The sequence below is a fragment of the Herpailurus yagouaroundi genome, unplaced genomic scaffold, assembly GCF_014898765.1.
Source record: "Herpailurus yagouaroundi ecotype Mexico unplaced genomic scaffold, PumYag 139, whole genome shotgun sequence".
NCBI classification, from domain to species: domain Eukaryota; kingdom Metazoa; phylum Chordata; class Mammalia; order Carnivora; family Felidae; genus Herpailurus; species Herpailurus yagouaroundi.
Window position 1 is genome coordinate 63,649,816 of NW_024412394.1, and position 13,979 is coordinate 63,663,794.

Genomic DNA, 13,979 nt, shown 5'->3' on the forward strand with positions numbered 1-13,979 from the left:
TTAGGTTTTGTTTTGTTGTGTTCTGTTTTGTTTGTTTTTTTGAGGGGTTGCAAGTGAGCAAGGGGCACAGAGAGAGAGAGAGAGAGAGAGAGAGAGAGAGAGACAGAACGAGAGAGAGGGAGAGAGAGAGAGAGAAGCAGTGCTCGCCCAAAGTGGGGCATGGGCTCACCCGATGCAGGGCTCAAGCTCATGAACCATGAGATCAAGCCAAAGTCAGATGTTTAACCAACTGAGCCACGCAGGCGCCCTGTTCTTAGATTTTAATATTAACCATACCTCCGAGGCTGTCATTAAGATGATAAACTGATCTAGCTCATTTCGATGTAGTGTATCATTAGATTTTTTTTTTTTTGGCTTTTTTTCCTTTCTTTCTTTTTTCTTTTTCTTTTGTTTTGCTAAAGAAAGGGGGAAAAATCTGACTCCTTTAAAGTGCCATACTGGATTGGACCTGGAGGAAGTGTCAAGGATTTCCTGTCCAGGATTGCTTTCATTAAGTGAGATGATGCAACTCAAACCCATAGCACAGCATCTGGCACGCCAGCTACTTCATCATTACCACTCCCGCTCTTATCCATGTCGCAAACTGTTATATATCTAAGTTTTGTAAAGAAAGATATATGTAGTAAATATATGGTCTTCTTTATAGTGTTTACCTTATTTTGTACACTTTTCTGCTTTTTCTTCTTTTTTGTATTAAGTATATTGTATGTATAATCTGAAAAAAAAAAAGCAATGAAAAGGAAAAGAACCCTTTAGAAAGAACAAGACCACAAGAAAGGATCCTGGGGCGCCTGGGTGGCTCAGTCGGTTAAGCATCTGACTTCAGCTCAGGTCATCATCTCATGGTTTGTGGGTTCAAGCCCCGCGTTGGGCTCTGTGCTGACGGTGCAGAGCCTGGAGCCTGCTTTGGATTCTGTGTCTCCCTCTCTCTATGCCCCTCCCCTGCTCATGTTCTGTCTCTCTCTCTCTTTCAAAAATAAACATTTAAAAAAAAAGAAGGGGCGCCTAGGTGGCGCAGTCGGTTGAGCCTCCGACTTCAGCCAGGTCACGATCTTGCCGTCCGTGAGTTCGAGCCCCGCGTCAGGCTCTGGGCTGATGGCTCAGAGCCTGGAGCCTGTTTCCGATTCTGTGTCTCCCTCTCTCTCTGCCCCTCCCCCGTTCATGCTCTGTCTCTCTCTGTCCCAAAAATAAATAAACGTTGAAAAAAAAATTAAAAAAAAAAAAAGAAGAAGAAGAAGAAAGGATCCTGCCTTTATTGTGGTCCAGCAATTTGAGTAAATGGTCTCTTTTACAGGCCCATTTATACAAAGGTGAGGGGCTGCTCTGGTGGCCTCAGGTAGATGGGACCAGCCCTGGGGAACATTCCTCTGATTGTGCCCTGCTGACCTCCCTCAGACAGGTAGGGGCTTACGAGGTGTGCCTTATATACTTCGTCCAGGACTGGAGGGTAGGTGTGGGTACTCTCACTGATGTTCTTGAAGCCCTGCACAGGAAACCAGTACATTAGGCTGGTATCCGTAGGGCTGCCTGTAGAATAGTCACTTTCCCTTGAAATGAGTGTCTGAGTCTCATTTCTCCATCATTAAATGAGAGGAAGACAGTAATGTCTGGTTCCCCTTCAGAACAGCATTCCAGGAATCGGCTGAGTGATATCTGTAGCTAGCCTCTGCCAAAAACCTCTCAGACTCTCCTACAGCTCTTAGTCATGCTCCCAGTGGATTCCTAGAACCATGAGATGGAACAGAGCTCAGGAGGCCCCCATGCAGCCCTGTCTTCAAGGAGGGCTGCCACCAAGCTACATAGATGTCCCGGCTGATTCCTCCTCAGCTTCCCTGCATGAGTTATTTGTCTCTAAAACCCAGTGGAGTCAATAATGTCCTTTCTATCCCTTCCTAAATCTTTCCACTCTTAAACCGAAGCCCTCCTGGGGCTTTTTTCAAACCAGTTCCTTAGTCTTTGGATTTCCTCCAGCTTCTTTGTATTCAGTTCAAGTTGAGGAGATCCAAATGCAGTGTTTCCTCTAAGAGATGCTAAGTAGTCTTGAGCAGAGTAAAGGACAATTTGTCTCCTTCACTGCCATGCAAGAGTGATTCTAGGCAGAGCGAACATGTAGAGGGAAAATAGGGGCTTCTGGATCCATGGGAAACTGAGAGTAAAATTCTGTTTCGCAGTCTTACCTGCTGGTGTCCATCGGCGAGTCATTTACTTTGCTTTGCCTCAGTTTTTCACAGGCAAAAAGGAATTACTAATACTTCCTAAGGTTAACTGTGAGGAGTTAATGAGACAGTATATGTAAAGTGCTTGGTTTATGTTGTACATGTTTTTTATACAAAACTGGCTTAAATACAAACCAGGTATGTTATCTGGTTTTCAACAGAAGAAATGTGATCTGTTCTAGAGCCTGGGAAAAAAACTATAGTGGAATTACTGAAAAACAAAAACAAAAACAGAACTGTCCTGTATATTGAGATATGTTCAAGAATAATTTTAACTATCTTTATCTTTTCACCTTAAATGCTGACTTTAAAGTCAAGCTCCATGCTAAGATCCAACTTCCCCAGCTAAGAGCTTACCTTACAGGGGTGTCTGCGGGGGGCTCATTCAATTAAGCATCTGACTCTTGATTTTGGCTCAGGTCATGATCTCACAGTTTGTGTGTTTGAGGCCCACATCCCTCTGTGCTGACAGCACAGAGCCTTCTTGGGATTCTTTCTCTCCCTCTCTCTCTCTTCCCCTCCCCTGCCTATGCTGTCTAAACAAACAAACAAACAAACAAACAAACATTAAAGAAAAGAGCTTACTTTACAATTGCACAGTTCTCAGCAGTTTACAAAAAGTTGCGATGACCCATTTTTTAAGCCTTAGCGATTTTGAAACCATTGCCCCAAAGATAACACTTACAGTCTTCAAGGAGGGATAACTTGATTTAGAAATATCTCCTTTAATCCCCAGAAATCTCTGTGAAATAGGAAGAAAAAAAAATAAATATGAGCCGTGTTTGAAGTAGTGAATGCATAAGAGATAAAAGGCATATCCCCAGATTTTTAGGACAAAGTAAAAAGTTTGTTGCAAATGAGTCAATGTCCCTGAGATCTAATAACAAACAAACGAAGAAGGAAACAAAAGTTAGGATCTTTCCCATATGTCCATCAAGATAAATAACAGGTAGCAACTGCTATTATAGGACAGGTGCTACTCTAAGCAGATTGCATATATTGGGGTATTTAATCCTCCTATGAATTTATGAGCAAGTATTGTTTCCATCCTCACTTTCCAGAGAAGGAAGCTCAGGCACAGAGATTAAGGAGTTTTCCAAAGGTTTTATAGCACATGTGGCAGGGCTGGATTCAAACCCTCTTGGGCAGTGGGTTCTAGCAGGCCACACCTTTCGCCCCTGTACCACATTGCTTCTCTCTAGTGTTGCTGGCTGGGAACTTCTGGCACAGCCCTGACTTTATCCCTAACCTGGGGAAGCAGCATAGTACAGTAGTTAAATGCACATACTTGGGTGTCAAAAAGATTCACCTTTTAATCCCAGCTCCACCACTTAGTGGAGAAGCAGGAAGCGGCAAGCAATTGCCTTCCTGGCTCCCTGCATCTGAAACTGTGGCTGGTGAAGAAACTGAGGTTTAAAGGATTAAGATATTTAGAATAGAAACTATGTTCCATACCCAAACACTGAGTTGTTTTGCCACTTTCCGAGTCAGCTTGCTGTAGTCAAATCATCATGCGTTCAGAAAGCTTCCTGGACATCAGCTGTCTCAGATGCACTAAGTGTTTTTTGTTTTTTTTTTAATCATCTACTAAGCATACATGGATAAGGCAGTGTGAATTATGGAGAAGATTCATGTATTAACACTTTGAGTTACGGCTAATTCAAATGAGATAAACTCTTATTGTTTCCTGCAATTTGCTGCATAATCTTCATTATCACTTCCAGCATAGTTACAATGTGCATGGAATTAGTTAAGCAGCCAGTAGGAATAGCGACCACTTGGTGGGTACTCAACTTTGTGCTAGGAGCTTTACTTAAACTATCTCATTCAGGTTCTCAATGAGGTTGGTAGGTATCTTGATCCTTCTTTGTTGATGGGAAATTGGGGCATAGAGAGTCTCCAGCAGATTGCTTCAGTTCCCAATGTAGCCTAAAGTGATGGCGGCATTGTAAAAACCTTGAATCATTCTGATGCCCATGTGTGTATATTTCACTGAAATCCTCTGCTGCTTCCCAAAGAATAGATAAAAGCCGGGCTATGTTTATAGCTTCTGGCTTGCTATGCTGTGACTTTAAAGGTCGGTGTCTAGTATGTATCTAATACCTCTTTTGTTACAAAATTTGCATAATTGTTGATGCCCCCTTCTAAGTATCCTGCATCTCCAAATTAATCTCTAATCTGGCAGATTCCATTGTGTGATTCTCACTAAAAAATACCTTCAAACTGAAAAAATAAAAACAAAACAAGAGACCAAGAGGTTTATGTATGGTTCTCTCCAACGCTATTATGCAGAAAGGGAAATCAGGTGATACCTTTCTTCAAATGTGGACAAAAGATTAGCTCTGATCAACTCAGCCTCTGGCTCTGAGTTATTTCACAGTTGCAGGAGCAAAAATTTTTGGCTTGAGGTTAAGCACATTTGGATGAAACATCGAGCTTTATAGAAATCATCCCCAGATTGTTGTTCTTTCTGGCATATTAAGACAACTAATTCATTAGAAGAATGAGCAAAAGCCATTCTTGCAGCAAAGCAGGGCTTCCTTTGATGAAACAGAGCATCGCCACAAGCTGTTCTCTGGAATCCGGGGAAGGGCTGTATTAGTCTGTGTTATGCATGTTTTGCTTTTGAATCCCGTGGCCCACAACAAGTACATGATGGTAATAGATGTTTAATGCAACAGGGAAACTAGTTAGAGGACAGCAGTTCCAGGCTCTTCCTGGTTCATCTTTCACATACATTTTTTTTCCTAAATTACCAAAATAACACACCCAGAGACATATGCACATTCACACACCATTTCAGGCCATATGAATTTCTTCATTATGTTCACTAACCAAAATGGATGTTTGAGAGAAGGAAGCACAAGTGAACCGATCCACAGTTCAACGTTGTTCCCATTTCCCCTCCATCTTGGAGGCACGCAGACACGAGTCACATCTGGTTTTCAGGTGTGCAGACGGGCAGTGGCACTTCTCTGCTAGCACTGAGCTGACACAGGAGACTTAGAGAGCAAAGATGGGTGGTGAGGGGTGGTGAGGAAGGTTGTTCCTCCTTGCAGTCTTTCAGGAAACCCCAGTTTCTTATGGAGCAGAAGAAAACAGAACTTGTCAACATGCGTGTGGCCCTATGACACATTCCTAGAAGATAAGTCTTCCAGCAAGGTAAATTTTATCAAGTATATATGGTGCATGATTCTCCTGATGAATTAGGATTATTGGCTTAAATTTTTTTTTCAACGTTTTTTATTCATTTTTGGGACAGAGAGAGACAGAGCATGAACGGGGGAGGGGCAGAGAGAGAAGGAGACACAGAATCGGAAACAGGCTCCAGGCTCCAGCCATCAGCCCAGAGCCCGACGCGGGGCTCGAACTCACGGACCGCGAGATCGTGACCTGGCTGAAGTCAGACGCTTAACCGACTGCACCACCCAGGCGCCCCAGGATTATTGGCTTAAAGAGTACATTGCAGGGCTCCTGGTGGCTCAGTCGGTTGACCGTTCGACTCTTGATTTTGCCTCAGGTCATGATCTCATGGTTGTGGGATCGAGCCCCGCATCAGGCTCTGTGCTGGGCATGGAGTTTGCTTGAGATTCCTTCTCTTTCCCTCTGCCCCTGCCCTGCTCTCTCTCTCTCTCTCTCTCTCTCTCTCAAAACAAAACAAAACAAAAAATAGAGGTACCTGGATGGCTTATTCTGCTCAGGTCATGATCTCACGGTTCATGGGTTTGAGCCCCACATCCAGCTCTGTGCTGGCAGTGCAGAGCCTGCTTGAGTTTTTTTCTCTCTCTCTCTCTCTCTCTTTGCCCCTGCCCCTCTCATAAGCTCTCTCTCTATCTTTCTCTCTCTCTCGCTCACACACACACACACAATAAATAAATAAACTTAAAAATAAATAAATAAATAAATAAATAAATAAATAAATAAGTAAATAGTCAGTTGATCTTTGGGACTAGAGTGGACAGCTGCTCTTGGGAAGCTATATTAATTCTTAGGTACAAGGGTGCATTATTTGTTCCTGTGGAATAAGGTTGTCTAAAAGGTACAGTTATGTTCTAGGAGGGACAAGAGAACTGGGCCAGAGTCACAACAGGAGGGTATGACAGGTAGGGTTTGTGACAGCTGCAGGAAGGAAACAAGTGAAGTAGGGACTCAAGAAGATACTCAAATGTAAAATTATCCTTCAGATGGTCCTGGGTATGAAACTCTTGAGTTAATTCTGCTTATACCATATAGAAAAACAAGTTTGGATCAGACAAAGGAAAAGTCAGGAGAATTCATCTCAACGGCTAAAAAACAGGATTATGTAGACTACCTCTCAATTGTGGCTTAAAAAAAAAAAAATCCACACAGAATGGCTGGTTATTCAGCTCCTTTGGGATTCATCCCCAAAACTCTTTTTTTCTTTCTTGATCTGCACAGAAATCAATTTAAAATGTTGAATTGACATGTTAAGTACCAATCTCGAATTTAACTGAAACTATTTCATGCCTTCCTGAAGCATAATAATCCATTATGTTGTTTTGTCTTAAATATGGAAGACCAAAAGAGGCAGAAATTTAAAAAAATAAATAAAAGCTTTTCTCAAATTTTTTTACCATGTCAAGAACAAAGGAATGAGGGAAATTGAGATTTGTAGGATTTCTGGTTAGTACTTGAGCTACTTAAGAAGATACCTTAGGAGCACCTGGGTGGCTCAGTAGGTTGAGCATCTGACTCTTGATTTTGGCTCAGGCCATGATCCCAGGGTCATGGGATCAAGCCCTGCGTTGGGCTCCACACTGACCGTAGATTTTCTCTTTCTCCCTCTGCCCTTCATCCCCGCTCATATTCTCTCTCTCTCTCTCTCTCTCTCTCTCTCTCTCTCTCAACAAAACAAACAGAGATACCTTAAGTTGGGTGAGGCCACACAGGAAACCCCCCATTATTTTGTGCCCTTTAGACATGATGGGGCTCCCTCATAGGAGATCACCATGCCCCATCTGAATTCACTGAAGTGACAGAGTTTATGTCAAAATGTGCTCCGAGTAATGTATGTGTCCCTACAGAAACAGCCATGTTTCTGGGTGTGCTTTGCCCTCCTTTGGCTCTAGCCTCTCCACCCCATGCTGGGAAAGGCAGCCAGTGAGTTGAGGGAACAAGGAAACATTCCATTTGCTTGTGGTAGTGGAGTGAGTGAGGGAAGGATCTGCCCCCTCCATTCAAAGGAGCCTCTCTTAAAATGTGAGAACTGTCTGCTTTCTACCTGGAGCAGAGGATCTAGACCAATTAGACATTCAGTTCCCTAGGCTTTGATTTTCATTTGTTTTCAGCCTTACCATAATCCAGTGAGGGACGTGGGAGCTGGCAAAATGGAGTACAGAACCCTGCTATTTATTGACCATGAACCATGAGCTGGGTACTCTGCTAGGACCATGCATACAAAGTAGCTATAAAGAAGTCCCTGTTCTGAAGGGAGTGGCCTGCATTCTAGGGGGTATATAGTGGGGAAAATGAGACCAGAAATTGCTGTTAGTATTGGTATCCTAGAAAGAGGCTGAGTTTGGACATAAGGATTCAGACTGAGCAAGAAGATAGGGGGGTTTGGTGTTTTTCACACAAGGAAAACGATTAGTTATAGATGTTTTAGTCTAAAAAGTATTTGAAGTGTGTACAAAGATAAAACTACCATGTATTTTCCCTAAAACATATATATAAGAGGGATCCAAGTTATCTAAGAAGCTGTATCAAATTTATGTTGGCAATGCTGAGTTCACTTTTAAATGCTTTTAATTAACTAATAAATGGATCAAAATAATATTTACAAAAATATATGTAAGCTATGGTTTCATCCCTGGGAACTTAAAAAATTCTGCTATGAAAAATGTCAAGTGTATACAAAAATGAAGAGAAGGATATCATGAACCCCTGTACCTCCATCTACCTTCATCAGCTATCAGTATACGGCCAGTCTTGTGACCCCCACCTATTTCATTACTTTAAAGGAAATTCCTTCATATCATTTCCTCCATAAATAATTTAAAATGTACCTCTAAAAGATAAAGACTTGTCTTTAAACATAATACCAGAATCAGATCTAAAATTAGTCATAATTCCAGGGGGCGCCTGGGTGGTTTAGTCGGTTGAGCATCCGACTTCAACTCAGGTCATGATCTCGTGGTTGACGAGTTTGAGCCCCATGTTGGGCTTTGTGCTGATGGCTCGGAGCCTGGAGCCAGGTTCGGATTCTGTGTCTCCCTCTCTCTCTGCCCCTCCCCTGCTCATGCTCTGTCTCTCTTTGTCTCGAAAATAAATACACATTAAAAATTTTTTTTAAATAAAATTAATCATAATTCCTTAATATCAGTGTCTAGTTTGTGTTCCAATTTACCTAGAGACCTTTATCACAGATATGGATATTGTTGTGGTGTCCTAATTCTGCTTGACAAACTGCTCTAAAATATGGAGGCTTTGAAAAAGAACCTGTTGTTATCTCTCATATAGGAAGGTTTTGACCATCAAGTCAATTTCCTTAGGAGGATTCAGATATTTCATTTATTTTGAGTCAGTCTTGGTAAGTTTTCATTTTCTAGGACTCTGTCTATTTTACCTAAGTTTTAAAATTTGTTAGTATACAGTGACTCATGATACTCTTTTGTTATGTCTATAGTACCTATAGTTATGTCTCCTTTTTCATTCCTATTATTGTTTATTTGTGCCTCTTTTTTTCTTTATCAGTGTTAGCAGAAGTTTGTCAATTTTATTAATCATACTAAAGAACTGACTTCTGTATTTGTTAATTTTCACTATTGTTAATTTGTTTTCTGATTTTTAATTTCTGCTTTTACCACTATTATTTCTTACCTCCATCTTTTTTTTCTGGATTTATGCTATTCTTTCACTAATTTCTTAAAAATTTTAAAAATGTTTTATTTACTTTTGAGAGAGACAAAGCATGAGGAGGGGAGAGGAGTAGAGAGAGAGAGAGAGAGAGAGAGAGAGAGAATCCAAAGCAGGCTCCAGGCTCTGAGCTGTCAGCACAGAGCTTGACGTGGGGCTCAAACCCACGAGCCGTGAGATCGTGACCTGAGCTGAAGTTGGATGGTTAACTGACTGAGGCACCCAGGCACCCTACATTCACTAAATTTTTAAGTTGAATTCTTCGTTCACTAATATGTGGCCTTTTTTTCATTCCTAATAGATGCAGCAAGGGTTATATATCTCTCCATTGTTTTAGCTGCATGCCAAAATTTTTGATATATAGAATTTTCATTATTATTTAGTTTTAAATGGTGCCTACTTTGTTATAATTTCTTCCTTGAGCAATTATTTAGAAGTGTATTTCTTTATTTTCAAATATAGGATATTCCTGGTTATTATTTTGTTGCTGGTTTCTATGCTATGAGTTTGTCTGATACCATTCCTTTGAAACTTGTTGAGACTTACTTTATGGTCTATATGGAGTTATTATTTTTTTTTTTAGTATTTATTTACTTTTGGGGAGAGTGCAAGCAGGGGAGAGGTGGAGAGAGGGGGACAGAGGATCTGCAGTGGGCTCTGCATTGAAAGCAATGAACCTGATATGGGGCTCAAGCTCATGAGACGCAAGATCATGACCTGAGCTAAAGTCAGATACTCAACCGACTGAGCCACCCAGGTGCCCTAAATGGAGCTATTTTTTATTACATTTTTTTCGTCTTCTTCCACTCATTGCCAGTTATCTTTGCAATTTCCTGGGAGGCAGGGGATATTTCTAGTTTATCCTTCCAATGAGGGTATACCATTTGGGTCCTGGGTTTTATCTCTGTCCCCACCCCCCAGCTCCAGAAGGCTGTGCATACCAAGGCTCCTGTTCACCCACTTCAGGAAAAACCTGCAAGATGAAAGCCACGTCAGTGTTCCCTCCTCTCTGCATGCTCCCCTTTCGTTTTTTGACCTGAGTGTTCCTTGCAGTCTATTCTAGCCAGTTTGTCAATGCATTACAATGCAGTATCATTCAGTACTTTTTATTGGTCGTGAACCTCATCTGCCATACGTCCATTAATAGAAGTCTGTACTAGCATCTTCTTTGATCACTGTCAAATTCCTGTAACATGCACTAAGTAACATGTTCAAGGAGCTGAAGGCTTTGCCATGTCCTAAGACAATCACTGGAAACACTGTTAGGGAAACATTTTAAATAAAATACATAGAGTAAATGTTCTCAAGTATTAACCACCATCTCATAAAGGAATACACACTGAAAAGAGAGGAAAGATATAGTTTAAAAAAATTTTTTTTAACATTTGTTTATTTTTTAGAGACAGAGAGAGACAGAGCATGAGTCGGGGAAGGGCAGGGACAGAGGGAGACACAGAATCCAAAGCAGGCTTCAGGCTCTGAGCTGTCAGCACAGAGCCCGATCTGGGGCTTGAATTCACGAGCAGTGAGATCATGACCTGAGCCGAAGTCAGATGCTTAACTGACTGAGCCACCCAGTGTGCCGAAAAGATATAGTTTTAAGTTCCATTCAAAATCATAAAAAATATAGCCAATAAATCCAAAATGACTCCTCATGTTTCCCAAAAAGATACATAGAAGAATTCATAGCACTGTTTTTCCTACCAAAAATGGAAGAAAAATGGGAATGCAAGCTGGTGCAGCTACTCTGGAAAACAGAATGGAGGTTCCTCAAAAACCTAAAAATAGAACTACCCTATGACCCAACAATTGCACTATTAGGCATTTATCCATGGGATACAGGTGTGCTGTTTTGAAGGGACACATGCACCCCCATGTTTATAGAAGCACTATCAATAATAGCCAAAGTATGGAAAGAGCCCAAATGTCCATTGATGGATGAATGGATAAAGAAAATGTGGTGTATACACACACACACACACACACACACACACACAATGGAGTATTACTCAGCAATCAAAAAGAATGAAATCTTGGCCATTTGCAACTACATGGATGGAACTGGAGGGTATTATGCTAAGTGCAATTAGAGAAAGACAAAAATCCTATGACTTCACTCATATGAGGACTTTAAGAGACAAAACAGATGAACATAAGGGAAGGGAAACAAAAATAATATAAAAACAGGGAGGGGGACAAAACAGAAGAGACTCATAAATATGGAGAACAAACAGAGAGTTACTAGAGGGGCTGTGGGAGGGGGAATGGGCTAAATGGGTAAGGGGAACTAAGGAATCTACTCCTGAAATCATTGTTGCACTATATGCTAACTAATTTGGATGTAAATTTTAAAAAATAAAAAATAAAATTTAAAAAAAAATGGAAGAAAAAAACCCAACAAATACCTATCAATCAGTGGTAGGATAGATATATAAATTGTCCACAGTAATGAAAATGAACAAACTGGAACCACAGGCAACTATAGAAATGAATCCAGCAAGGTTGAATGAGAGAAACTCAACATAATAGTATATAAAGTTGTGTGGTTCTCTTTCTATGAAGTTCAAAAACAGACAAAACAAGTTTATTGTGTTACAGTTCAAAGTGATTGTGACCCTTGAGAGAAGGTGAGTGACTGGGATGGGCACAAGGGGACTTCTGTGGGTCTGACCATATTCTAGTTCTTTATCTGAAAGCTTGTTACATAGATGTGTTCAATTTGTGAAAATTAATTGAACTGTCCACTTTTTATGTGTGCACATTCCATAATACACTTCAATAAAATTTATGTTACAAAAAAAATCCAAAATGAAACATAAAAAGCCATGAATCAGTACCTGATACTGCTCTGGTTTAAAAAGAAAAAAGGGCTGTGCTAACAAACTGTTACCATAATGAAATTTTAGTTGTTTAATGACTTCTTCCAGAAAGCGTGGGGCCTTGATCTTGGAAAGTGGGAATAGGATAAGTGGAGATACTTTTCCTTTTAAGCGTAGAAAAACACTGCTTTCCCCAAGTAAGTTACACCGTTGAATTCTGGAACACTCTTCTCATTTGGACATCAGAGCTCAGAGCTGTGGTAACTGATCTTTTATTTTGGTTATTAATAATATTAGAATACCATCAAATTTCAAGCCTGGTTCTAGGTTGTTTTTATTTGATTTCTGCAATGACTCATCACCTGAGTGCAGTGATCTCTCTGGGAACCCTAAATTATTCCTCTGCATGAAGCACAAAGAAAGATCTAAGTGGCTTCCCTGCCCTGCTCTGGCCCTCTCTGTAAAATCTTTGCCACCAATAAAGTGTCATCATTTTATTAAGAAAGGCAGTGGGTCATTTCATTCTAGATCTATGGTATGTCTCAGGCTAGAGAAAAATCCCAAGTTGTCTAAAGAAATATTCCAACTCTGTTTACTCGCCAAGACTTGTCAGTAGATTCCTGGATTCCTGACAAGAATTTTGGTTCTTCATTTTAATTTATGCCCTTCTTTTAAACATAGATTATCTCTTGTCCTGTTGTTTGTCAAGATTCCTACATTTTTCATTTTAACCTCATTTTCTGCATCGTAGGCTTCCATTCTGAGATGGAGATAAATCACGCTGTCCCAGCCTGTTTGTAGTGTATTAATCATCCAGTTCTCTTCAATGGGCTCTTCATCTGGTTGCCTGTTTTACATCTGTTCATTCTTTTCTCATACAAGATGCACAGACTACTCCTATTTTCTATTTCCTTGTAAAATCTGTTATCAAATAGTGTATTTTTCTCCACAACATTTCCATTGATTGAAGACATCAGAAACTATTTTAATTAGAAGGACTCCATAATTTCTATTTAATTATTTCTTTGCATGTTGTAGTATTTCATCTCTTCCCAAACCCCTCAAGGAAAGCAGCTCCCGCAGTGACCTCTTGAGCTGACTTTCTGGAACTTTCCTTCTCTGAGAACAGGCAGGTCTCAAATTTCCTCAGGGCAGAGATTACCTCATTTCATTTATCAACTAATCCCCAGGTAAATCTAGGGATTCTTTTGTTATGGTAAAATATAGACAGAAATTGATTTGCAAGGCAACCCTCCCCCCCACCCCCCAAACCAAAACAAAAAAACAACCAAAAACCAAAAACCAAACAAAACAAAAAAACCCTTGTATAGTCTTAAAACAGTATGTTAGGAGAAACTTTTTGTTCAAAAATGTATATCTTTTCTGAAGACTCAGTTATTTCTGAAGTGAACATAAACTATAATTTTTACTTTAAAATTAGAATTAAGCTAGAAACTATTATTAAAGTCATAGAGAAATTCTGCTACTGCCTGTTACATTACTTTAGTCATATCATAATAACCATGGCCTCATTGATATAATCTAATATTCCTTTGCATTTTGGGTTATGTTTTGACAGTGGCTTTTATTTGTATTTTCTAAAAGATAAGAGATTGTTGTGTTCTCCCACCCCCACCCCAGGCAAACGTTTGAAGGCTATTATTGGTATGTTTCAAGACTAAGGTTTCTATTGTCATTGAAATAAACAGTAACATTATAAGACACACTTGTGAGTATTCTCAAACTCTGTATCTACAATTTGTACATCTGGGATTTCTTGGGGATCTTAATTTTCTCTGTTCTTTCCATTTCCCTGGTTCTCCAGCTTTTCTGTTAAATGTCAGTGTTCCTAGGGATCCATCCTTGGACCTTTTCCTTCTGTTATACACTCTCCTTGTGCCTACAGTTATCACCACCACCCACACCCCCTGACTCCCTCATCTCCATATCTACTTATAAGCCTCCAACTGATGGTTAGTCCTGGAAGATGCTTCCCATTGGATCTCAATACCTGGGAATGGGTGGTTCTCTGGACTCGCTTACTTGCTTTTAACCTAGGGTCTCAATG